General features: G+C 45.2%; 1 long non-coding RNA gene across 1 annotated transcript in view; it reads right to left on the minus strand.

The window, feature by feature from the left end:
• Nucleotides 1–23,344, minus strand: part of LOC144807779 (uncharacterized) — a 97,009-nt gene extending 73,665 nt beyond the window's left edge. Inside the window, exon 1 of the long non-coding RNA XR_013606439.1 lies at nucleotides 23,143–23,344. This is a non-coding gene — a long non-coding RNA (uncharacterized LOC144807779). The remainder of the gene's footprint in view (nucleotides 1–23,142) is intronic.
• Between the last annotated feature and the right edge of the window lie 1,400 nt (nucleotides 23,345–24,744).

Genomic DNA, 24,744 nt, shown 5'->3' on the forward strand with positions numbered 1-24,744 from the left:
GTAGCGTCAGACAGGTGTCCAACACGCATTCTTCTCCGCACAGCAAGCACCTTAATACAGGTAAAACACATCGATGCCACATTGGTCGAAATGAAAGAAACCAAGTCATGTTTAGGTCTCTAAGCCGGGAAAGTCCCAGGATTTTTGATATCCGGTCCCGGTATCCAATGGCTCGGATTGTTTCTTCCCTTGTCGCAGGTGTTTTGTCTGTGACATGGTTTGCCATAACGAAATATAAGGACCAAGAATAGGATTCCTGCAATTAGTCCCAAAATGAGGGGCAGTCCGCCAAAAATCGAATGGACGAAGTCTGGAAAAATACCCAGTATGGCTTTGAATGGTGTTAATGCCATCGAAAATACTGTCTTAAATACATCTGAGACTCCACTGGTATCAGAAATATTTAAGATTTCATTCAGGATTTCTGCGAAATGTATGGGGGAATTAGTTGATAGCAATGAGTGAATCTCTGCAGTCGTCCTTGCGACTAGGAGATCATACGTTTCTTTTGATGACGTGAGCCTGGTCGGCGTCTGAAGAAGCACTGTTTTCATTCTGCTTAAAGTATCTATTCGAATAGAAGTAATTTTCAAATTAGGCCATGCCCTTGCCTCCCTGTCTGGAAAGGAGCTGGGGAACAATAAGCGTCCACAGCACATGACCTTCGCAGTCGTACTTATGAGATAAGGAACCCCGGGCAGTAAACTACAACATCTGCGATCCACAATTAGAATGTAACTCCCGTTATAGAGTCTTTTAAAGAATGGTTCTATCTCTGTTGCAGGTGCGCCTAGCTGGTGACATGAAAGGTTATTTGAGTTCCCTTCACAGGCTCCATGCAAACTAATTCCATTACACAGAAGTGTACCGCTTAGTGACATCGCACAATTATTGCCACTAAGAAACACTTTCTGTCCTTTATTACTAACACATGCATGTGAATAGGGCAAGTTCCATGTTGTCTTAATGTACCCTTTTCCCAATTTTTCGTACATGCCAGCCTGTATATATTTTTGGCAGTATTGAAACCTGAAGGTTGATATTGGAATATTAATTATCCCATGTATTATCCATTCACTGACAGGTCGTTCTGACATTGTCACTGGTAATCTCTCGAGTTTCTCAATGCTCAGGATTGTATAATCAGCACCCTTTTGTGCCATACTGATTTGTTTATCAGTAAGGTTAAAGATATTGAATAGTGACGTTGTGTTGATTAAACGCCAAGGCACATAGCCTGAACGCAGGTTTTGTAACGTCCAGCCAAGCTGTACAATAGAACGCAATTGCGACTGACCGTGTTGTAATAACAGTAAGTCTTGCGATATTATGTCGATTGCTGAAGACACAATGCTGTCCAAAGAAAAAATTCTGGAGGACAGAGTCATTAACCCATTGTCCACTACAGAAAGTGATTTTTCCAAATTAATACGGTCAATTTCCCGTATACTTTCTGCTGTCTCAATTTGAGTTACCTTCCAGGCCTCGTTGTAAGCTGCATATACAGAGGCTGCTATGAAGCGTTTTTGACGCTGTTTGCGTGGTCCCATAATGAAATCACGCAAGTCAGCACCATCAGTAAGTAAAGTTAGGTGTTGCTTAATTTCTGTCAGTGTGGAAGTTTGTAGCCATTGAAGGCAGAGTTTGCCCACACTGTAGGTGGTCATTATCCCTGGGTGTTGTCTTTGGGAATATCTAGGATCTGGCCTGGTCAATGTGAACCCCTGTATTTTGTTCAGGAATCTGTCTTGACAGGTATTAGTATCTGTGGGCCAGATTAACCATTGTTTCCAATCAGGATGTGTTCTGTTTTGGTTTAATACATAGTTTACGTCTATCTCTTCATCTGTAGAGCTATTGCTGTTTATAGTTGGCTTTGGAATAGACGGTTTATTTAAGTCTTTGATTTTGGCTAGGCCAAGACAGGTAGTTTGTTGAACAGTGTCATTCAAAAATATAATTTGTTCTGGGATCATGCAGGCTCTAAACAATGATTCTATACCTTGTACTTGCCATTCTTTTGTACCCCAAACACTTTTTACTTCAACATTTTTGTCCCAATAATCAAAACCAAAAGTATTCATTTGTTCAAAAAATGAGTCTGAATATATCAATTTCGTGTTTGCATGGTTTTTGTTCCTGTCTTATTTGACAATTTGAAATAAAATGTTTCAGCATTACTTGTGTTGAACCCTGAAAAGTATGAATATTTGTCATAAAAGGTTCCTGAGCTTCCTTTTGGAGGGGTTGCACAATGTTCCCATTGATTATAATTTAAAACAATTCTAGGTTGTGCAGATTTATGTAAAAAATGGTTACCATAGTGGTTGTAACAGTACATACTATCATAATTAGACGAACCCTGCAAATAATCATGTTTGGTAAATTTAGCAGACATCACTAGGTCAGACATCATATTATTTATACTTTCAAAGTCCCAATCATCAGCAAATGAGCTCGGTTTTACAAAGTCACTCAACGAGATCTTGATTTGGTGTGGATATTTCAGGATTTCAACCGGACCATAAATTTCATAGTCAGAGTTGTCCCATGCTACCCCACCCGGTATAGGATTGGCTGTGAAGTTGACTGAAGAAAGTTCTCTTTTCTCGACGTGTGAAGATGTGTGTGGTTTGAGGATCAAGTTGATTTTCTGGCTTGCTGTGTCCATTTTAGCATATTTTCCCTCAATGAAGCGTCCCAAGCATAGTATCATGATGAGCCAAAGTATGAGGATAAATGCACCAAAGGCCACCCAAAATTCAATCCATGGAGAAATCAGATAGGTTTCTTTCAGTTGTTTCAAAAGTTCTTTAGCTTTATCTTTAAAGGTTTTTGTTGATGGCTGTGTCTTTGATTCGCTGAGGTCTTCAGAGGAATCATCGAAGTTTATGAAGTAGCCGGATGCCGTTCTGTCAATTGTTCCAATTGCTTCAGGATTACTGTTTCTTGCAACTTCAGCATATTCATTTGTTACTTCATTGTATGTTGGTGTGTCTCTACTAAATGTTTTTATTTGAGTTTTTAGAGGTCTGAGTTCCAATGCATTGTTGCATAGTCCTTGTTGTTGTTCTGTAGGCGTTTCGAATGTGATTAGCCTCTTAGTTAGGACCTCTGTATTGGTAGGAAATCTTGGTGTTCTGCTACTTATTGGGAGTCCACTTGGCCTACTGTTTGTTATCGGCCACATGATTGTGGTTTTACCAGGTCGATGGATACAACTCGGTTCTCCTTTTTACCAGCAAGTGGCGGTAGTACAACTGATCTTGTCCCGTTGATAGACAAGACAGGAACTGCTTTTCTGTAAGAAGGCCCAAATTCCTTCTTTACCGCGATCTTTTCTCTGACTAGATCCCCGACTTTTGGAATCCAGACAGGTCTTGCTGGGACAGGTGGTGGTTCTTCAGTGGTTGTTGGCTGTTGTTTCAACTTTATGTTGCTCAGGTCTTTTCTTGTTTCATTTAAGTCCTGCAAAATAGCCAAACGATCTTTGATATCAAAGCTTTTTTCCTTCACCACTGAAGTCTGACTGTCAAGATCTAAGACCAACATCCTAGTTCCAAACAATAATTCGTACGGACTGAATCCCCTCAGAGAGTTTCTTGGCAGGTTGTTTAGACTACGTTGGACTCTTATTAGATGTTTGACCCACCCAGCTCCCGAACCTAATATCCTTTCCGTTATAGATAGCTTTATGCCTTGGTTTTTTCTTTACACCATCCCGTTCCCTCAGGTAGGAAGTGAGAAGAGTCCCGCCATGCTATGCTCATTTGACCTTGTTTTTCCATGCGCAAATAAGGCACGTGGAAAAACTTTAGCCTAACGTAGCATGCTTCTAGCGTATATGCCATTATAGACTTGCAAATCTTTTTATAACAGTTCAGACGTCAGCCGAGTGTTGGGGATCTACATTATAAGTGGAAACTAGCCTGTATATGTTAATCGGACGCTATGCTTTTTACTGTTGATCCTTTCTGGAGTGAAACGCCACGGTAGTATACCGTTTCTCTCGCCACTGCGATCTCTGTTGCAGTCCGGGCATTTATTTACAAAAATGTGATGCTGCAGGCTCATGCCTGGCCACCAGTACACTGATTGTAGTTCTTCCAGAGAATCTTTTAGTTTGAGATGACTAAGACCCTCACCTATATGTGCGTCTACAATTAACAAAGTTCTCCTGCCCATGTTTGGAATTACTCTATCCCCCACTCCAGGGATTCGAGCAAAAGGGACGGAGTTTGCATCGATTATGTATGTATAATTGAGTGGATAGTTGATCGGTAGCGCTGAGCAGTCGCCTTTTGATGACGTTTTCACCGCCAGCACTGTTTCACCGTCAATGTATTTCACTGTACGCTTTTTTCTAGCTACGGAAGCCGATTTAGTTGCTACCGCTGTGGCTGTCTCAGCCAATGAATTCCCTGCAACGTGAACGCCATCACGCTGATGACTCAGTGAGTGTGTCACGTGAGTCTTTGATAGTTCTTTTTGTAAAAGAGCTACTTGTTCCCAAAGCAGTTTTTGTTTTATTGTTGCACCTGTGTCATCTTTGTAACCGTTTTGAATCCATTTCTGTCAATCGCTGTTATATGATTTGACGCAGTAATACGAATCGGACACTATGAGTGTCGGGAATTCGCGATCTGCATTATCTAGCGCCATTTTCAATGCTATTATTTCAGTCTGTTGTTCTGAATTAGTTTCTACTGAGTGTGTTTTTGTTAATAGAGGTCTTAGTTTACCTCCGCGCCACACTTCTTTTGTAATCTCACATGTGGGGTTGTATGCTTGTTCTCCCCAAACGGAGGGTTGAGCATGTCCGTCTGTATAGATTACACATGCGTACTGTCGTAATGGCAGAATGTCGATTGGCAGAGGGAATGCTCTTTCATATTCTAGATTTTTCAATTCTTTTAATTCTGGATCAAAGTAGTATTTTACTCTGTCCGTTGTAATTGAATTCACCCATTGTATCCATTCCGGATTCAATGCTGTTGTTGGTAAATTACACGGTGTTGTTAATGCCTCAAAGGCTGATTCTGCTGTTCTGACTGTGATACGTCTACCGTCAGCTTTATCTTTTTCTCTAGCTATTGCTGTTTGAACTGCATGAACAATGTTTTCTTTAATGCTGAACTTCTTTTCAGCTTCTGTGTACAAGTGTGATTTGAATGCAATTGGTACCTTTTCTCCCTCATTAGAGGTCAGGTATGTGAATCCGCATCTTCCTGGGATGACTCGAATCACAAGATTGCGTGTGTTATCACGTGTTTCTAATTTTGTTTTAATTAACATGTCTGTTTGTAAGGATCTCAGAATTTCTGTGTGTATTTGAGTCCAATTGGTTCTTTTAAAATCCGGTTTTATTAGATCATAAAGGGGTTTCACCCTTTCTGCGTAATTTGCAATGTATGTTCTTCCGAAATTTAGGAAGCCTAGAATTGACTGTAAGTTTTTCAGTGTTCTAGGTGCTTGGAGTACGGCACATTTCTCTAGGAAATTGTCAGCCAGGCTTTTGCCTTCACTTGATAATTCATATCCTAAGAACAGGACTGTTAGATGGGCTATTCTAGATTTTTTAAAGTTGAATTTGTAACCCTCTGCTGCGAACCCAAGTATTATGGTGTTCACTCTCTTCAAGTGAGTATCCAAGTCATCATCTGTCAGGTATATGTCGTCGACATAAGATAATGCTTCGTCATCATATGTTTGTAGTAACTCTGTTACTCTCGCTGAGAATAATCCTGGGCTGTTCTTGTACCCCTGGGGTAACCGACAGAATTGTTTTTGAGCGCCATTTATTGAGAACGCAGACAAGTATCTGCTCTCTCGTGCTATATTCTGACAAAAGAATCCATTAGAGATGTCTAATGTTGTTTTGTATTTTTTGCGCACTATGTTATTCATTAGCGCTGCACTATGCGAGTTTTGCACTGCAAAAGTTTTGCAACATGAGTTAAGGTGTCTGTAATCCAAAACTAGACGATATGAGTTGTCTGGTTTGGAGACAGGAAACAAAGGGTTGTTCATTTGTGAGGTGCAAGTTTCAATCACCTCCTGGTATTCAAGTTGATCAAGGATCTCTTTTACCTGTTTTTTAGCTTCTTGCTTAATTGGGTACTGTCTCTGTGCAGTAGGTTGTGATTTTAACTGGATTTTGTGAGGAGGAGAGTCCTCATCCCATCCTACATGATTTTTATATAAAGCAGGAGCTTGAGCTACTGCCCACTTTCTTGCAAGTGTATATTTTTTATGAATTGGAATATGGTTTGAGAAGGCAGGCATAATTATTTCTTCGCCATGTGGGCACTCCCTGACAAACTCTGGTGGCCAGTCTTTTTCAGCTAGAAGGATGTCATAGCCCTTGGAGAGATTATCCCAAAATAGGCCCCTTATTTTTCTAGTCTTATCCCCTTCTATACGTAAAGTTATTTCATATATTTTGTGAGGTTTGCTAACTCTGGTGTCTGCAGTTTCCACTTGAAGGTATTCATTCGTGTCCACTGTCTCCAGATGATTCATAAGGACTTAGCGAGCTATGCTCACTTCTGCTGCGCTGTCTAGCATTGTCTGAGCCCATTCTCCGTTTTTCAGTTGTGTCCTCAGTATTCTCGGCATTGTTAATTACTTTAATACTGGCTACCTTCTTTTTTGGAAATTGTAATTTCTTTTTTAGATGAGCAGGTTCCTTGTCTTTGGACTTGACGTGCTCTTCTCTTTGTTCTGATCGTCCTCTTCTTTCCGATTTCTGCGTGGAAGTCTGAAAAGATTGAGAGGGGCGTGTATCAATTTCTTGATATCTATCAGGCTTCTTTATATTATCCCTATTTCTAAGGTTGTATCTTTTCCCAGAGGGCTCACTTTGGGGAGACCTGTGTCCTTGGTTTGGAGATCTTTCTCTCCGCCGAGGAGACCTTCCTCTGGACTGGAATTTCTTTTCTTTAGGATTGGATTGTTTGTTTCCATCCCAGCTCTTTTTTTGTGATGTTAAATTATTATTAAAAAATACTTTTTCAGGACTTTCAATCAGTCGGGGTTTTACTGGTATTCCACCTAAACTATCTCTACCTAGTTCCTCATAGGATTTTTCTATAATTCTGGCAACTTCAGCTGGTTGGTCTGCTAAATCTGTCTCTTTTAACCTTTGGCGGATCGCCACGTTTGCTGCTTCTCCCTTTATGTTGGCTAGTAGTATTGCCGAGACCTGCTTGAAGTCTTTTAGTAATTTCATACCAAGAGTTAAAGCGGGTTCTGGACCGTATTCATCTTGAATTTGTTTTAGCACATCTGGTATTACCGAGATGGATGGAACACCATGCGTTTTTGTGTAAATGGAAGCAAAGACTGTACCCCAAGTGTCACAGTCCTCCACGTGTGGTGCGATTCCCATTGGAAGACAGATAGTCAGAATCCTGTGTTTTTCTAACGGGGTGGTGTCTGGAAACACCGCCTCTATTTGGGTGATTTTTTGTGCTAACCAGAATGGTATTTGTTCCCGTTTAGCTGGTACTTTACCTAGGCAGGACTGTATGTTCTGTGGTGTAATTTTATTTGTGTTCCCCTGATGAGGGGTCAGCTGTGGAATTTTAATTGCTGGTTGGATTGTTGAAGTCCGCATTACATATTGGACTAATTGTCTATGTACTTTTGTTAATTGTTTTAGTTGTATTAAAAGATCTGCTGCAGACATTCTTTCGATGTCTGGATGTGGTGTGTATCCGGCTAGGACCGGCCACGTTGCTCCTGGTCTACCTAATGGACCGAGCCTGGTGATGTGATTATTATGTTTTAGGGCGCCATTAAACAAGAGCAGGTGCTCTTGAAATTTAAGTGGTACTTCCACCTCCTCGAAAGGAGTGTATTCATTAGGAGGTTCCTCTGTTTTGTAATAGTGGAAGTGCTTTGTTACAGCATTTGCTGCTGGAAAGTGTATCCATGAATAGAATACCTCTGTCTGCCGATATTCGTGTGCCTCTATTACGAATATGACTGTGCCACCTCTAGGTGTCAGTCCATTTTCTATAAGTTTTAAAGTTATAGATTTTCTTATGTTGACCGGGATGAGTATTATATCCGGGTCTGCTTCTTGCATAGTATTATCAGCTGCTACGAGTTCAGCTGCTATTCTAGCTGCCTCTCTTTCTCCTTCGCTGTCTGACATTGTACTGTCCAGAAGGTTATTCCGTTTGTTTGCAGATCAGGTTTCTTATGGAAACAAAGATTAGATGCACAATATTTTGGAACAGTTTATCCTTCAACGTTGACTAAACCAAGAACCATACATAGGAGTTTCCTCCTGCGAGGTTTGGCGGATATTACCTTTCACCCACTCCAGACGTCTTTGGAGTATTATGGGAAAAAAGGGGTCTGAGTGAAAAAGCACGACTGAGTTACTCTAATGTCTTGCGTTAGTTTTATCGCCTTTCCAAACGTTTGGGCGCCATGTAGTGTAGTTCCTATTATCCCAATAGGCTCTGCGCATTGGAATAATACCTTCAATAGTATAGGCCTAGACCAGACGTTAACTAGGTCTTCTATTGTCGATATTAGACTTAAAGTTTTGGGTTTGCCAGCTAGCTCAGAGTTCACTAGAAACTTTGTCGAATAGGCAAGGAGGAGTTGAACCTCCCTGGATAGACAAGAAGGGATTTAGTTTCTGACAACCATAGAACATGACAACTTTGCTCTCCCCTAATCAAGAGTGTATCTCTAGAGTCGTGTGAAAACAAAAGACAACTTATTTTACTCAGTCAGTACGTGCATTCTTAGTCTCACCAGATTGTAGAGAAAAGGAAGAGACGGGCGTGTTCAATAAAAGATGGTATTTATTGATCAGTCTCTTTTCTCATACAAGAGAAATGAATCGATATTATCGCAATACTTATGGTTAAGTAAAGTGCATACAATAAAAGCAGAAGTATAAAATAATACTGTAAAAACATTTATATGGTTTCTAAGCCATATGGTGGTTTAAAATGGATGAAATAGATACATACACATATACATTTGACTAATCGTACTCAACTGGTGTTTCTAACTACGCCTACCCCGGTGTACCTGACCTAAGCCTAATACGTGGGCGGGAATAGAAAGTAGCAGTTTAAGTTAAGTTTGTTTTACCAAGTGACTGACTCAAGAATTCTCTGCAAGGGGTTATTCAGTTCTGTACCTGGAATTTAGGATGGTTGAGGGATGGTATCTCTCGTCTTTGGTCTCGATATTCCAGGCTGCCTGCAAGGGCTGCCCGGAAGCGCCGGAGCTGGATTTCTCGGCAGGAGAAAGCAGCGTCTCGTTCTCAGCGCGTCAGGAAGGCGGGGCTGCGCCAGCGGGGTCTGCTCTGCTCTGGGCTTCGGCAAGTCTGGCTGCTCCGATCTCGTCACCACCGCGTGTGTTTGCTTAAGGCAATATCGGTAATATTTATACCTGTAAGGTGCCGAGATTGACATAAGGATGGACATAGATACGTCAATAAGGATGTCATACGAACTGGTCGTTAGCACATTCTTTTGCTGAAGTTCTCGGTGAAATCAAAACAATGGCCGCAGGGTTTTTCCCAGGTTGTCATAGGTTTGATTTGTTTTGAGAACTCCGTATGCCTTATCAGGGGCTGGAGGAATATTGCTTTGCCTATTTAGATGGCAAGCGTTATGACCTAATCAGATAACGCGCTCCTGTGCCGTGGTCTGGCGTAATCAGATAACGGTTTCTGCATCATGGGATGGCTGCTAGTTAACTTGTTAACCAGAATAGGGTCAGGAATAGGGGGATCGATACAGAACCTATAGGAATGCATCACATTTTCACTTTATTACTGTTTGTGTTCTTCATAAATACTTTACGCTTTACCTCTAAGTTAAGCCTTACTGCTTTGTGGAAAGCCGCAAAAAGGATAAGCACAGGTTAATTTAGTGACTTTTAGTAGCAAAGTGGCTGAATCCTTCTCCTCCTGCTAATTGAAAGAGGCAACACGGAGTAGACTGGTGTGCCCAGCAGGAGAGTGTGGCGTTTGAGGTGAGGGGCTTTCCTCAAAAGCACGCCTGTGAGTGGGGGAAGTGGCTTCACATCTGACTTACTGTATCCAAACTGCGACTCCTGGGAGACTTTTTGATTCACCTATGTATATGTCCTGGCTCACTTGATTGCAACTTATACATGTGATATTATAAGCTAAATGTGTGCCTTGTTCCTGTTGGGCTCACTTTGGCTGTTAACATCCAATAAAATAGTTTATTTTTAAAAAAGTGACTTTTGTGCTTCACCGTGACAAGGGTTATGGCTGTTGCCTGAGTAGGACTCCCACCCTCCTCAAACACTAACACAATGTCTTACAGACAGAATTGATGGTGCAGTTATTTTTTCCATAGGGCTATAGTTTGTGTTGTCACCACCCACCCTCTTTGCTGCTTGTCGGGGATGGGGCCTGTTCAGCGGATGGAAACTGTGGTTCAATAACTGATATATCTTGGTAGAGTGAGAGGGTGCATTTGCTTTCAGGCCTCTAGAAAGATCTTTTTCTTTTTCTGGAAATAGTGGACCCATGTCCGCATAACGGGGAGTAGGTTTTTGCATTGCTGGAAGGACAAAAGTAACCTATGGACACAGTTGGGAAGAATTGACTGGTCTGGCGATTTTTGAAGCAGGTGTTTTGAAAAGCACCTGCACATCGGCCTCCCCATCATGATTTGGCAAGACCTTGGTAATAACTCTGAGATGAATATTATTGCACTGGACCAGATCTTTGATGATGTCAATTTGAATGTCACAATTTGTTGGTGTTGTTCTATGGCCCTGATCTGGAGGGTTTGTTTGTCTTGTTTGTGCAACTGTTTGGCCAAGCTACTCTCTGCCCAGTCCAGCCAAAGTTTCGCCCCATGGAGAGAGAAATGTAATTCTGGGATTTTCCCAGAAAGGCCCTTTCCTAATGAGGTCAGAACCATTTAAATTTCCTGGGGGATGATGTTGATGTCCTCTTTGGTCGCCGGCATTATTATTATTATTATTATTATATTTATTTTTATAGAGCGCGCAGCTACCCGGAGGTTTCCCGGCGCTAAAGACACGTTAAGCGAGAATACAGTAGGGGGACAGAAGGGCCTAATAGGAAGATTATTGGTTAAACAGCCATGTTTTTAAGTTCCTGCGGAATTGGAGGTAGCATGAGTCTGTTCGAAGATAGATAGGGAGGGAGTTCCAAAGGGAATGGGCAAGGTATGAGAAGGAACGACCACCTATTCTTACTCGGTTAATCCTGGGTACCTGAAACTTATGTTGGCTTGAGGAGCGGAGGGTTCTTGAGGGACAGTATTGGTGGACAAGGGTATTCAGGTAAGATGGAGCTTTACCTGATTTTATTTTGTGCATGAAACACAAGGCTTTAAATTTTGTGCGGCTTTCGATTCGAAGCCAGTGAAGGTTACGTAAACCAGAGGAGGTGGAAGATTTTTTGGGCAGTTTGCACAGCAGCCTAACCGCTTCGTTTTGTACTGTTTGAAGTTTCCTCGTGACTTCCTTACAGGCTCCCAGGTACAAGATGTTGCCGTAGTCCAGTCTGGATGTGTTTAGAGCCTGGACTACGGTTTTTTGTGTGTCCTGGGGGAGCATCCATATGATCTTCCTGAGCCACTTGAGGATGGTAAAACAAGTGGCAGCAACTCTGACCGCTTGTTGTTTCATGGACATTTGGTCATCAAAAATGATGCCAAGATTGCGAGCGGTTTTGGAAGGAGAGGGTGTGGGTCCCATCTGAGGTGGCCAATGTTGGGGACCCCACAGGGCAGTGTGTTTACCAAACAGAAGCAATTCAGTCTTTCCCCCATTGAGTTTAAGTTTGTTATCATGCATCCATTTGGCAATGTTGTTAAGGCAGGAGCAGAGGGAAGACGGGTTAGAGTGTGCGTTAGCGGAAAGTGAGTAAATAAGCTGGGTGTCGTCAGCGTATGAGTAAATCGTCAGCCCGGCATGTTCCGCTAGAGTAGCAAGGGGACTGATGTACAAATTAAACAGTATGGGGCTGAGAATCGAGCCTTAAGGAACCCCAAATTGAGAGTTATGTGAGTTTGAGGAGGATGTGGAAGAGAAGACTTGGAAAGTTCTATCGTTGAGAAAGCTTTTGAGCCATGCAAGGGCAGATCCAGAGATGCCACAAACTTGCAGGGTGTTAAGGAGGATGGTGTGGGAAACCGTGTCAAACGCGGCACTAAGGTCGAGTAAGATGAGTGCCACGGTTTCCCCATTGTCAACTTGTCGGCGTATGGTCTCAGAGACCCCTAGAAGGGTCGATTCGGTTGAGAATCCGGCCCTAAATCCCGACTGGGATGTGTGAAGGAGATTCCTTGATTCCGTAAAGTGAGTGAGTTGAGTGACAATGTGTTTTTCCAAGATTTTAGAAAATAAGGGTAGAAGCGAGATTGGGCGGAAATTAGAAGGGTCATCTGGATCCGCATTAGCCTTCTTCAGCAAGGGTGCTATCATAGCATGTTTCCATGCCTTGGGGACGTTAGCTTCCCTTAGGGAGGAGTTAAGGAGCTCCAGGATGAGATTGAGGGAGGGGGTGTCGAGTGTCAGGAAGACTTGTGGGGGAAAGGGATCCAAAGGGGAACTTGATTTGATGTTATTAATGAACTCACGTAATGGTGACAAGTTGAGCGAGTCCCAGTTTACTAAGTGCTGAGAGGTGTCATTTAAAGATGGGTCCGGTACAGCATTGTCAGAGTGAGAAATCATTTTGGGAGATTCAGGTGCTATTGAGGGAACAGATGGGTCTTTGAAATCTGCATAGATGTTATCTATTTTGTTTATAAAAAATTTTGCCAGAGCATTGCACTGTGAGGAGTCCAAACATGGGGCTCTCGGTTGAGAGACTAATTAGTCATCCGGATGGTCCTTCCAAGTTGTGCATGAACTGCCGGATGGCCGACCCATGCCAGCCTTTTGGCACTTGAGCAGGTCTTTAATGGATGTTGGTTTCTGAGTTGTTGCCCTGTTACTAGCCATTTACCCTGCTGTCCAAGTTTAGACAATAAGTGGCTGAAGCACAGGGATTATCAGGTCTACTCGAGTGTGTTGTGTTACATGCTAGTTTCGTTGGTCCCTTTGTAGGACATGTAAACTTTGGGCCCAAAGGAGGAAGGCCCTCACTACTCCTTCAAATACGCTTAGCTTTGCTAGCTCCTGGGTCAAATGCTCGGACTTTGAGTTTTTTTCACATCAGGAGTGAGACCATGATTGGGGCGAGATGATTGTTACCACCATGTTATTGGTTTTCACAGGTTCCATAATGGGAAATTTCTGTGTGGCGATGGTTTTTCTGACTAGATTTCCAGGCAGGATCCTGTCTCTTGTAGCACTCCTTGTAATGTTGCTTGGGCCTTCACTCTATCCCCGCAGATGTTCCAGGGTGGGAGGTTTCTTACATGTACCCACAGCGGACAGTCAGAGGCTCTCCCATCTGCACTAATCGGCAGCGTGCTCCAGTGGGTCTCTGGTCTATTTGCAAGCTCACCTCTGCCCTATCAAACTCCGGTTCCTTACCCAGTCCTCCATCAACCAGGGACAGCCAGCGCTGGTCTAGACTCTTAGTTAAGGGGCCATCTTTCCTTCACAGGACATCACTCGAACAAGCGTCTACCATCTTGCAAGGCAGTGCCTGAGCGTCTTGAGCCGAGGGCCAGGTAGCACTAAACCATGGGGTCTGTTGCTTGCAGGTGCATCTGTCACTAGGCACCCCTCCGGCTATTGTTGATTTATTGACAGCTGGCGGCCTCTACTTCCAACACTTGACACCTAGGTCCGCCCACCATCTTGGATGCTGTCAGCAAGCCCAAGCTAATGGAAATTAAGGCATGAAGGGCACAGAAACAAGTCTATCTTCAACACCGCACTGGGTTAGACCCTCTCCGATCGTCGGTTGGATGTTCTGTTATCAACTGGGCCGCATCTGCTTTTGTGTTTCGAGACTGGCAGGTACCCGATATGTAGAGCCTAGCAGAGATGTGTCTTTACCACTAGGAACTTGATTTTAATAAACTTTGTGTGGACATTTGTGTATGTCCATTCATGGTAAAAAGAAATTCGCAGCTTACCAACTGTAAACAATCCTGAATGTGTTGAAAATTAGTACGGTTTGGTGAACATTATCTGCGCCATCTTGCCTCTTCCCCTGATGCCACACTTTTGTCGTGCGCACCCGCCATTTTAAGATGCCCTGATCAGAACGAACCCTTTCGCATGCCGCTGGCCCCTGACATAGCCCTTCGCCCTCACTAAGCCTGCACGCTGACCAACCCCCTGCTTGCACCTGCCTTGAATCATAAACCCCTCTTCGGCGCTGCTCTGCCCCAGGCCCTCATCCTGTTCCCAGCGCGACACCTCCCTTCTTCCCTTTCATGATCCCCGGCCCTTAGATGCAAACCCCCTTTTCCCCGTGTGCCCGTTTGTCTTCCCCGTTCCCAGGCCGACACCCAGCTCTGCCGATACTATCCCTTGCCCCTCCCCGTGCAATAGAAAGCTTCCCTCATCAAAGGACCCCCGAGTTGATCAAAGCCCCCACCCCATGAGATCCGATCGAACCCCGCATTCCATGAATTGGCGGAATATCCAGCTGCGCGATAGTCATCACCTGCTGTGACCAGGGTGGGGACTTCTACTGTAGATATGTGTGGGAACGGGCCCGAAGGGTGATTCCGGGAATGTCTTTCCGTACATCAAAGCTTTAGCATATGTATGTAAACTGTAATAAAAACCACAAACACTGTATATAAGGGGCCAGGCCTCAAACGTAAGTTAGAGCACCTCAGAACGATACCTGCTGTCCGTTTTGCTGTGTTCTCCTCCGGAGAGAATAAAAACCTTGTTTCCTGCTTTCCAGTCTCCAGCGCCTGCCTCTTCATTGATTAAATAACTAGAGGGTCACAGAGGCAATACCGCCGGGCAAATATCGATTGTCCCCGACCCGACTCAGGTTTTAACAATTGGCGTCCCAAGCGTGGGGCCCATCAGCGACTCGTGGATCCAGTGGGAGAGGTCCCGACGACAGAGTGAACGACTGCAACGATCGGGAGAGCTCTTGCCCAATAGACCCTCGTCTGGCAGCCGATCATCCGAACTTCACTAGCTCCGAACAGACCTCTCTCGAGTGATCTACGGTCCTGACTGGGAACCATTAGGAGTGCCGCGAGAAATACGAGAAAAAGAGGACGAACGGGCGCTGGATTCGGAAGACAAGAAACTGTCCGTACGGTCCGGGTAAGGTCGTGTAAACACGACAAGTGCGAAATAATTGCTTGATTGTTTAAATACTAGTATTGCTCGTTATTTGACTTATTTGGAGATTCACTGTCTGCACACGGAGAAACAGTAGGCTCTTTCCCTTTTGCAAACAGTGAAGGATAGGTAACACAGCCGTCGTACCTATTTTTCTCCCCCACTGATTCTATTATTTATTAACGGTTTTCAGGAGATTCCCTCTCCCACACTGATTAACTGGGTTCCTTGACCCCGAACTGCGGTTCACAGATTGTCTTCTGGAGATTCTCTGTCTGCAAACAGGGAATAACAGATTCCTCTTTACGGATAGTGAAAGGGTAGAGGACGCAGACTTTTGCGCCCCTGCTTACTCTCCCCATTGATTCTATTCTAGTTCTTTATCATTGATTGTTCTTTATTATTGATTATTCTTCGATATTCGTTCATGAGGTATTCACTGCCTGCAAACAACGTAGAATAGAAATATTCTGTCTAGTCTTTGCACACAGTGATAAGATAGGCAGTGCTGACTTTTTGTCCCTCGTTGCGAGCCGTCATGTCTGTCTTCTCCCCATTGATTGATACTTGGTTCAACCCGGACCGTCTGTTAGAGGTGGATCATCTAGCCCCACTGGAGGGTACCCCTAATAAGGGCATGTTCATAAACTATGGATTAGTTACCATAGCCTATAATAAATTGTGGCACAGGTATACCAAAGAAAGTCAAGACAAACAGTGGCCACTGATAGGATCCTTCGACCTTGATAAAATAGAAACGTTAGAAATAGCCCTTCGTAATAATAAGACGACGCCTATTATGCTCGACAGTCTCGGTATGTGGCGAAGAGAGGCAATGCAACGACAGAAAAAAGACGAGGACAGAGCAGGTAGAGGAACATATCAACAGGACAACCCCCGGACACCACGACCCGAAGGTTATCCCCCGACACTACGCACAGGACGGCCAGACTTAGGGCCAGACCAATGTGCTTTTTGTAGATATGTCGGACACTGGAAAGCCCAATGCCCGACTCTACTGAGCGTGAGTAGGGGCAGAGGGCCGACAGGAGTAACAGGCCAACAGAAAGGGAAAGGGCGCGAGACAAAGAAGAATCAGACTCACATGGACAGACCAGATAGAACCACCACGTTCGATTATGCCCGATGGCACAGATTTCGCCAGAACAATTTCAGCGGCATGTTCGAGTTTTCCTAGGTCGGACAATATAAAAACGGGAACCCAGCCTAGTTCTAAGTTAACAGACGGAAAAAGATAATTTTGGCCAAATAATCACTGTTTTATGTTTGTCTTCGGATCTTGCGTGTCATACTTTTCTACTACCCCCCGTCTGAGTTTGTGTGTACGTAATATATGAATCTGCGTCATCCCCCTGCACGTGCTTCCATGTTACATAAACTATGTTAATAGAAATTTTAGCATGAAACAACCTGGAAAGAAAGAAATGGGAAACGAAATCAGTAAGCCACTGATAAACACGAACTTTTATTTTAACATAACAGGCAAGAGAAAACACAATAACGCTAGAAAAACAAGAACGGTAAACTGTAGAACATGAAAGTCAATAGAACATTCGCCCCCCCCACATTCTGGAACCTTCCAAAGTAGGGCAGGGTTACGGCTACGCCCAACCAGCGGCAACCCATATAAGGCGGGCCCTGCTGCCAACTCTTGGTCAGGAAATCTTAACGTATGGGGGAGCCGGAGGAGAGGCAGGAGCCAGCAGCCTGGGCAGTTGTAGGTAGTCCCGCCACATGTCCAGAGAAGAACGAGGCACCTCTTTCTTTTCCCTTCCGTAACAACCGCAGCAGCTCTGGGCGGCGGGATGCCCTGTCCATACCTCTGCAGGAAAGCGTCCAGGTCGGGCTGGGAGGGAGAGGCGACGCGGACGAGCCTCTCCCACCTCCACCGATAGGAGGTCTCCCAGCCCCCGGCCCAACGCCGAACACCCCCAGTCAGGCGATGGTGCCCCAATACTTGCGCAGCAGCGAACGTGCAATGGTGCCCATATTTTCGGAACACTGAACCTGCAATGACTGCACCGATACTTGCGGAGCACCGAGTGTGCGCCACAGATGGCCATACTCCCACGGCACGGAGCACACGACTTGAGAAGCACCGGATGGGGAGAGACCTTCGTGCGGGCCGATGAAAAAGAGCAGCATGGGGTGCCCCGGAAGAAGGAGACGGCGCGAACGAGTCTCCCTCGCCCCCAGGTGGGGGCATCACAGCTGCACCCCAGCCGAACGTCCCGCTCTCACAAAACAGAGCCCTCTTCCTTTCACTCCGAAGGGTCTCTTCCACTCTTGCAAACTCGACGAGAGTGGGCCCTGTAGGGCCTCAAAATGGCGTCTGGGTCCGCTGGAAGGCGGGCCCCGGCCGCTAGAGTAACTTTGACCAGCAATATAACTCGGACACTTGCCCACTGGGGCACGAGCCCCCATCTCCAACAGCATCTCCGCAGCCTTGAAGATTCTACAAAGGTCCTCGGCGGAGCCTTCGGCCTCTGCAGGCTTCCGGTAAGGGACGGCTGCCTTGATCGCCAACGAAATAAACGTGACATTGCCACTCCCTCTGTTAGCATGAATTCTAGAACTGCCGAAAAGGACTCTGGTCCAACTGCCAGTAATGGGAAACATTTCCCCCTGATGCTACTTCCGGACTGAGCCGGCCCCGCCCAAAATGGCTCCGGTATCAAGAGGGACTTGCGAACACCTCGTGGTGTTCCTTCGCACTAATACAAACTTGATGTTCTGAGACTTATATGATCCTTCGTACACTTGGCTAGAAAAGACAAGGAGAGTTCACTCGACGAACATTGTGAAGGGGTCCCGTTAAAAATGTCGATTACAAATGTGCGGTGTATTATATTTTCGTTGCTGATGTATAACCCCATTTATGACGCACACATACGGTATGCATATAGGAAATCTGATTGCGACTATTATGATTATGCTTCTAAATTATGAAATAAATGCCCCCGAACCCCCAGCCAATTAATAGACGTTTTAGTTTCTTACAAATGAATGAATAAAACTTTCCAATGTATTTATTGCTGCAAGACGACACCCCCACTGTACGCACTTTAGCCATTGCCACGTCCGGCCAAATACGACCGCACCCTCATAATCCATGTGCTGAAATGATTTTGCCAAATAAAGGTTTTCGAAACTATGGACGGGTATTGCATGCTTTATTTTTAAAAATGTGGGATCGGTGGGAAAGTTCTTTTCTGTGCACCCTACTCTGCTCTCTCTTTAAGGTTGAAAGAAGATGGTTGCCCAGCCCTGGAGGTCGGATCGGATCGACAACACGACACTCTGCCTTCAAAACACGCGACTGAGTCATGAACTCTCGCATGGAGGAAGACCTCGACTTCCAAGGATGGGTAAAACGAACGGTGTAAATGGGGAATGTAAAAGAAGGGTGAAATGAAATGATGTAAATATTATTAAGTACAACGCTCGAAGGTACTAGGGAACAGAGTTGACCAAAGAACTAATGAACCGCAGAATGTCACAACGTTGAAGGAGATTTAAGGACCCCGATAGCTGGATGCACCTACCAACTGGATACCTCACACTAGGTATCTTTGGTTTTCTTCTTAACGTTTTCCTACACCTGACCTATAAGGGCACACTGCCCCTCTCCCCTCCCGACCCCAGAAACCATACCCCCGGGACTCTGCCCCGAGGAGGAAAGACGAGTAAGAGGTAAGTAAAGGACTTATGAATCCATGTATTTGAATATGCGCGAATGCTGTCTCCCCCACCCCCTTTTTCCTCCCTCTGCAGGTTACATCAGAGATTACAGCCGAGGTATGGCGAAGACCTGAAGCCTTGCCATGTCTAAATGTACGAAGCAGACTAGGGCTGCAAGGTGGTGCCTAAGCACGCCTACTAACTACTCACGTATCGAACAAACCCGTAAAATTAGTATGACCTGATAAAAAGTGATCACCCTTAAACCAGACCACACGAATGAACCCATGTCACGTATGATGCGAAACTATGAGAGAATGTGTGTGTGTGTGACTGAGGCGTTGACCCAACTGGTCGAAGGACCGAGAATGCGAGAAAGTGCGACAAAATGGTACCTCCTTTCTTCTTTCCTTTTTCTCAAGGCACGTCCCCTCTACCCTGTCTAATGCTCAAACTGCATGATTACAAGATTCTAACGCAGACCCGTGAATGTCCTTTACTGTGTAATGCACTAAATAGCCTTTCTTGAATACACTGCCACCCTCTCTGTTGCACGTGTACTATTTAGCCTGCCGTTGCGCTCTCTCTCTCTCTCTCTCTCTCTCTCTCTCTCTCTCTCTCTCTCTCTCTCTCTCTCTCTCTCTCCCTCTATTTTTGCACTCCCACTCTTCCGAGTGGTTAGCCCCGAAATTGGCAGACTGCCACCCCTAGCACACCACCTAATTGGCTTCAAATACCGTCAGTATTTGCACAAAAACTTGTCTTTAATACAATCACCCTGAGACCGCGTCATTACCTCTCCTTTTCCGCTAGAAGTCAATGAACCGAGGTTGGGCCGTAAGGGAAAGGACAGGTAAGACGACAAAGGTTCCCTAATCTGACCCGTAATAAGGGAATTACATGTCAACGGCTCCTATGGTATAAAAAAAAAGGACCTCAGAATACGCGACCCTCCCCGCCCCGAATTGTCGCAATACCCAAACAGGAAAAATGATCACCCCTGTTACATCCCCTGTATCAGCCGCTCCAAACTGGAGTTATGAAACTACCCCTCACTCCCGGTTGTGAGAGATGGGTCGATTTACGCCCTTACCATAACTTTTCTATGTCCCTAGTTGTTTCCCATAAAACCCCTGTCTTTTCTGATTAAGTGATCAGGCCGTAGGAAGCTACGTAGGAACCAGAATGATGTTTTACAAGGTTAAAAGACTAGACCAAAGTGAAGAAATAGTTGAAATGAACCCTCCCGAAAGTGAAAAATGTTTAGTTGAAAAACAGGACGCATTGATAAAAAGAAATGTTTAGCCTATGTTCGTCCCTCAGCAAAATACCTGTTTAGTACCATGTCGATAGCACATAGTACCCTTGGTAAATATAAAGCCCTAGAGAACGGCATATCTTTGTCAAACCCGTCATACGAAGGTGGGTCTCCATCAGATAAACTGTCGAAACTGTAATAAATAATTATGAAGGAAAGTCATAGTACATCCAACAGGCCCGTCATCGGTCATTTATATGTTAGTTGTGAACCCTAAAATAACGGACGTTTTCATTTCTGTCTGAAGCTGGGAGAGAAATAGACTTTTGTGATTACCTTCCTCTGCAAATTCTCTAAAGACTGTCTTTTCAAACTCGTTTAAGGGTACGGCTGTCAGGAGAGAGAAGGACCGGATGTGGGAGCACGAGGCCTGACTGCAGACTATGGAACACCTGCGACATGGGCCAAGGCGAGACCGCGACAGAACAGAGCTACAGGACGAGGCACTACCTCCAGCAAAGTGAGAAGGAAGGGCTAACCTGATGCCCCCGCTCTATGTCCGAATGTGTGCCGAAAGGTCCCCGCTCTCTAGACTCGGTCACGAGCCCGCCCATCTGAAGTCTCTCGTTCCCCTAGTTTGTTCCTAATTTGGCCTTGCTCCATCCCCCTTTTCCTCCGACCTACCCTATGGACTGTTTTGTACGCTCTTCTTCCATCTGAACTTTCTGACAATCACCTCAAAGGACACAGGGCGAAAAGGACCTTTCCGACCAGGAATACGAGGGAAAGGTCGTGCCCTGCAACGCGAGACCTAGAATAGAGCTGGACCCGTAGCTCCATCGCCGGTGCTCCACAGCGCCAACGAAAAGACAACAAAGAATACTGAGAACTCGTTAACTACGAACACTTTGACGTCCTCAATCACCATTCCTGCTGCGCCTCATTTCTATCCCAGCCGCCATTGTATTGATCATGCTCCAATCCGAATCTGATATATGTAACAACCTGCCAGTCCACGTTATGAAATGTACTTGCTGCTCTCGCTACAGAATCGTTTTTGTATTGCATTCCTATGACTTTCCTGCTGAACAAGTTTATCAAAGTTTATCAAATAGGTCCACCTCCTAAAAACTAGAAATCTCAAAAAATGTATTGTTTACAACTCTTTTCATCTAGGGTTCCTACCGTTTTCTTTCTCATGCCCACCACAATAGAACCGAGTAGAAAATGAACCAGCAAGATGTCTTGAATATGTTAAAGGGAGGACTGTTGAAAATTAGTACGGTTTGGTGAACATTATCTGCGCCATCTTGCCTCTTCCCCTGATGCCACACTTTTGTCGTGCGCACCCGCCATTTTAAGATGCCCTGATCAGAACGAACCCTTTCGCATGCCGCTGGCCCCTGACATAGCCCTTCGCCCTCACTAAGCCTGCACGCTGACCAACCCCCTGCTTGCACCTGCCTTGAATCATAAACCCCTCTTCGGCGCTGCTCTGCCCCAGGCCCTCATCCTGTTCCCAGCGCGACACCTCCCTTCTTCCCTTTCATGATCCCCGGCCCTTAGATGCAAACCCCCTTTTCCCCGTGTGCCCGTTTGTCTTCCCCGTTCCCAGGCCGACACCCAGCTCTGCCGATACTATCCCTTGCCCCTCCCCGTGCAATAGAAAGCTTCCCTCATCAAAGGACCCCCGAGTTGATCAAAGCCCCCACCCCATGAGATCCGATCGAACCCCGCATTCCATGAATTGGCGGAATATCCAGCTGCGCGATAGTCATCACCTGCTGTGACCAGGGTGGGGACTTCTACTGTAGATATGTGTGGGAACGGGCCCGAAGGGGGATTCCGGGAATGTCTTTCCGTACATCAAAGCTTTAGCATATGTATGTAAACTGTAATAAAAACCACAAACACTGTATATAAGGGGCCAGGCCTCAAACGTAAGTTAGAGCACCTTAGAACGATACCTGCTGTCCGTTTTGCTGTGTTCTCCTCCGGAGAGAATAAAAACCTTGTTTCCTGCTTTCCAGTCTCCAGCGCCTGCCTCTTCATTGATTAAATAACTAGAGGGTCACAGAGGCAATACCGCCGGGCAAATATCGATTGTCCCCGACCCGACTCAGGTTTTAACAAATGTCTCGGAGCACTAATCGTTGTCGGGACACACCATCCTCATGTAACGTGCAGGTGGTTCATGGGTTACAGTCCACCAGGTTCCCTGTCTCTATTCGGTAAATTGTCATTATTGGCTGAGCCTGCACTTGTTTCACAATACTCCACAGACCAGATTTCAAACTGTGTTCTCTTCAGCAGTGTGAGTTATGGTTTGCCCTCATGTACAGAAGTATTGAACCATATGCGTTTGGAATGCCGAAATAAGATAATGAGATATTTCAAAATAACACAAAGCCAGTACTCTCTGCCATGTTTACAATAAGGCTTGAACCAGCCAGACAAAGCCTCATCTGGGCAGTTACAATAAATGACTGTTAGGCGCTGGGCTCCCTCAAAGGCGGGCTCTGTCCTGGGATCAACAAAACGAACACAGGACTGTTTAAAAGAACACTCCATTTTTTTGCCGCCATATTTTCCCTATTACATTCTTAGCCCGTTACATAACATTCACGGTATAATGACACTCTTCAAGCCCGCGCCGGGCGCTCAGAAACAGCAGTGTTACAGCGCTGAACCCCGTGGCCTCTCCAGTCTATTTAGCAAGCTCTGAGATGTGTAAGTACATTATCTGCAAGGCTGCTAAAGAGCGCTCAGGGAGGATTTGTGGGTCTGCGGGAAGGACAAAGAAAAATGTTTTCTAATAAATTATTCACCATCCTGCAATCCCTTTTGGGCAGATTGTTGCGCTGTTTGCCCCGATGCTTCCGGGCCTAGCTTTCCGCATTCAGATGCGCGCCATTTCTCACCTCCAGAGAGCAGCAGAGATCTCGGGCAGGCTGCTGCGGCTAATGGTGGCAATTAATAACTTGTCATAATCCCGGGGATGGCAGGGAAGGCTCGCCATCAGCAGTCAGGTCATGGCGCTTCTGCAAAGCAAATGAGGTGCAGGTGTTGTCCAGATTTAAGAGCTTTTCCTAGACTGTCAGCACACTGCCAAGCCGCAGACGGAGTATCCATCCGCCTGCTGGTGCGTAACTGACGCCGCCGCCACGTTCTCTGCGCCAGGTGCGCGCGCGTTCTGCAGCACTGTGGCCTTTTCCCACTCACTCGTTTATTAGGGCAAGAAGACGGAATCTCTTCAGGATATGCGTTTGTGACACAAAGCACAGGCCCTTCCAACACATTTCCACTGCAGACGCTGCCAGGGGTCGCGCAGGCAGCCACGGGCTTCTGTTTGCGTCTCTGACAGAAATGTCTTCTTTTCAAATTAAATCCGTATGCATTACCCAAACAGCGCACGAGCTGTTTAATGGTGTTATGATTGTGTGCGTTTCCCGTTCAACCTTGAGAGGATGAAAGCTGATTATTAGGCCCAGGGTAAACAGCGAACGGCGGAATCACTTATTACGCAGACAGCTTGCGCTCTTCTCCCGGTCCCGGTCCTGTGGGACAGTTCTGCTTGAGATGAACCAAGTTTACAAATCTCTGCTGGTTTGTACACTCCTATTATGCATACCAGGTTACGCATTTGTAACTGTCACACGCGTCAGGGTGATACAGCGCTCTCATTTGACCCTATTCATTGAAATGGGTGCGCGCTCGTGACATTGATTCATGTTAGAACTGATATCAATGCATTATAATCTCTTAAAGTGTCACCCCGCCGGTTACTTCCCCTCGAATGTTGTGACCACATGCTGGAAATAATTGTGAGTGGAATGTGGACCGGTTTTAAGGAGTATGAATTCTGTATAAACTCCTCGGCATCCCTGTGGGCTAACAAACAGGCAAGAGCCGTGCATGTAACAGAGTCAACATGCACAAATATTCCAAAATCATCTGTCATTTCTAAGAGGTTCTCGTTAACCTATTAGGAGCTCGGTGTAAATATGTCACTTGTATTTTAATGCACTGACGGCAGGCGGGGATGAGATTGCATATGCTCGTGCTGCCATCTCTATGAAGGCTCGGCTGGTAATGGCCTTAAAGGGGCATGTTTTTCATGAATATAGCTCCTTTTAATACTCTCTGTCTCTTTATTGTGCTTCTTAGTGAAGCATAAATCACTAATATGTTTTCGGCAGCAAGGTACTCTCTTTTGCCATTGTGTTCACAGATTTAGTGGCATTTGAAATAGATAAACACAAGCAACATCTATCAACGCAACAAAAAGGGGGCCTTAATCAAAGCTCCTGGTCCCAGGTCTCAGCATCTCCATTTACCTTGAGATAAATCCATTGGTGTGGCCACCACCGCACAGGGTGACAAATCACCCTCGTCAGCTGAGCAGTGCAAGGGCTTATTGGCCTTTCTCTAAGTGGTCTTACCCTTCAATGAAAAGGATGATGCTTGTCAAGCAGGTCCAGATTAAAGTTAGACAAAAAGAAATGATCTGTTATTAGAAAACG

The sequence above is a fragment of the Lissotriton helveticus genome, chromosome 1_2, assembly GCF_964261635.1.
Source record: "Lissotriton helveticus chromosome 1_2, aLisHel1.1, whole genome shotgun sequence".
Classification (NCBI taxonomy): Eukaryota; Metazoa; Chordata; class Amphibia; order Caudata; family Salamandridae; genus Lissotriton; species Lissotriton helveticus.